At 50.8% G+C, this 2,852-nt stretch overlaps 1 long non-coding RNA gene across 1 annotated transcript; it reads right to left on the bottom strand.

Annotated features, from left to right (window-relative positions):
• Positions 1 to 213: 213 nt before the first annotated feature.
• LOC120993885 lies at positions 214 to 617 on the bottom strand. The gene is made up of 3 exons (XR_005777326.1): positions 588 to 617; positions 424 to 501; positions 214 to 330 (listed from the first exon to the last, which is right to left on the bottom strand). It is a non-coding gene; the product is annotated as an uncharacterized LOC120993885 (long non-coding RNA).
• Positions 618 to 2,852: the final 2,235 nt, after the last annotated feature.

The raw sequence follows: 2,852 nt of genomic DNA, 5'->3' as shown, positions 1-2,852 counted from the left end.
CAACATGCCTGGATAGGGCATGATGGGAGCTGTAGTTTTGCCACAGCTGGAGGGCCGCAGTTTGGACATGACAGATAACTAATCAATTAAAAAAATTTAAGGCTACTTACTGCAATCTTCCTGTTGGCCTTCACTGAGGTCGTCCCAATCCGGCACTATTTTGCAACAAATCTCCATCCACAGACTCCGGGTCAGGTGATGATCTGCATGTCGGCGGTCGGTATGGTCCCAGAGTGGGACGCGTTCCTCCACCAGATGGATGAGGAGTTCATTGTCAATATAGAAACCGGATAATTCCTCCTCATCCGTTCTGGCAGAGGCCCTTGAACCCTAAAAAAATGAGAAAATAATTTATTAATTTTAAAAAATAATTTAATAATTACACATATGATATAACAAGATTCAATACTGAGAAATACTCACACGTCCCCGACCGCCGCGTGCTCCCCGGCGCCTTGTGGGTGGTTGCTGACGACCTCTTGAGGCAACAGTAGGATTAGACTAAAATAAAAGAATATCAAACTTAATAACCAAAAATTTAAAGAATTAAGAAAAAACACAATACATTTTTTTAAAAAAAAAATTACCGATTCATGGTGTCCACCCCCGACTTCCTCCTCTGCCGCTGTCGGAGCAGGGCCGGAATACGTCTCCTCCGTTGACGATTGCTGTAAAAGAAAAAAAATAATAATATTTGGGACATGGATGTGATAATAAAATAAAACTTTAAAACCTGACATACCGTTTCCAAGCGAACTCGTTGGCTTGGAGGAGAGTTCCCGGACTCACTTGAATAGCCTATTGAAACAATTAAAAATAATTAACCAATTAATTTTGAATCATTGAAAAAATTCCCTCAAAAATTATACTTACTGGACATTTTTTTCAAAAGTCTGAAGATCACGGCTGTCTCCCAAAAAATATAAGCTAAGAAAAATGAGAACAAAAAGATGAAAGTTAACACATTAATATTAAACAACAGTACCAACCAGGGGACTACTACCCCCAACATCCACCATGCAGTCACCCCAGCCAGCTGCAGTCCCAAAGAAATAGCACTGGGGCCTGAAGCTGGGGTGACTGCATGGTGGGTGCTGGGGGCAGCATTTTCCAGGGGACTAGTACCCCCAACATCCACCATGCAGTCACCCCAGCCAGCTGCAGTCCCAAAGAAATAGCACTTGGGCCTGAAGCTGGGGTGACTGCATGGTGGGTGCTGGGGGCAGCATTTTCCAGGGGACTACTACCCCCAACATCCACCATGCAATAACCCCAGCCAGCTGCAGTCCCAAAGAAATAGCACTTGGGCCTGAAGCTGGGGTGACTGCATGGTGGGTGCTGGGGGCAGCATTCCCCAGGGGACTACTACCCCCAACATCCACCATGCAGTCACCCCAGCCAGCTGCAGTCCCAAAGAAATAGCACTTGGGCCTGAAGCTGGGGTGACTGCATGGTGGGTGCTGGGGGCAGCATTTTCCAGGGGACTACTACCCCCAACATCCACCATGCAATAACCCCAGCCAGCTGCAGTCCCAAAGAAATAGCACTTGGGCCTGAAGCTGGGGTGACTGCATGGTGGGTGCTGGGGGCAGCATTCCCCAGGGGACTACTACCCCCAACATCCACCATGCAGTCACCCCAGCCAGCTGCAGTCCCAAAGAAATAGCACTTGGGCCTGAAGCTGGGGTGACTGCATGGTGGGTGCTGGGGGCAGCATTTTCCAGGGGACTAGTACCCCCAACATCCACCATGCAGTCACCCCAGCCAGCTGCAGTCCCAAAGAAATAGCACTTGGGCCTGAAGCTGGGGTGACTGCATGGTGGGTGCTGGGGGCAGCATTTTCCAGGGAACTAGTACCCCCAACATCCACCATGCAGTCACCCCAGCCAGCTGCAGTCCCAAAGAAATAGCACTTGGGCCTGAAGCTGGGGTGACTGCATGGTGGGTGCTGGGGGCAGCATTCCCCAGGGGACTACTACCCCCAACATCCACCATGCAGTCACCCCAGCCAGCTGCAGTCCCAAAGAAATAGCACTTGGGCCTGAAGCTGGGGTGACTGCATGGTGGGTGCTGGGGGCAGCATTTTCCAGGGAACTAGTACCCCCAACATCCACCATGCAGTCACCCCAGCCAGCTGCAGTCCCAAAGAAATAGCACTTGGGCCTGAAGCTGGGGTGACTGCATGGTGGGTGCTGGGGGCAGCATTCCCCAGGGGACTACTACCCCCAACATCCACCATGCAGTCACCCCAGCCAGCTGCAGTCCCAAAGAAATAGCACTTGGGCCTGAAGCTGGGGTGACTGCATGGTGGGTGCTGGGGGCAGCATTCCCCAGGGGACTACTACCCCCCGAAATTCATTAGCTGCCTCCTACATGCATCTACTATGTCTAGGACATAGTAGATGCATGTATTTAATGTTTTTTAAAGACAAAACACACACTGAACACTCACCTCCAGGAGCTGATGACACGACCTGTCCTCTCCCGCGCGGGTTGTCTGGGGAAGTTCGCGCCAGCCAAGACCTTCCTACTTCCTGGCGCAGGCGCAGACGCAACTTTCGGATCCGTCGTTGCGTCGTAACAACTGAAGATGTTAGGACGGATCCGGAATAATACATTTCAATGGGCTATTATTCCGGATCCGTCGATGCGGCAAGTGTTCCGGATTTTTGGCCGGAGCAAAAAGCGCAGCATGCTGCGGTATTTTCTCCGGCCAAAAAACGTTCCGTTCCGGAACTGAAGACATCCTGATGCATCCTGAACGGATTACTCTCCATTCAGAATGCATGGGGATAATCCTGATCAGGATTCTTCCGGCATAGAGCCCCGACGACGGAACTCTATGCCGGAAG

This window comes from Bufo bufo, chromosome 3 (assembly GCF_905171765.1).
Source record: "Bufo bufo chromosome 3, aBufBuf1.1, whole genome shotgun sequence".
Lineage (NCBI taxonomy): Eukaryota > Metazoa > Chordata > Amphibia > Anura > Bufonidae > Bufo > Bufo bufo.
Note: the sequence above shows the minus strand (reverse complement) of the source record. Positions and strands in the feature narration are given on the sequence as shown.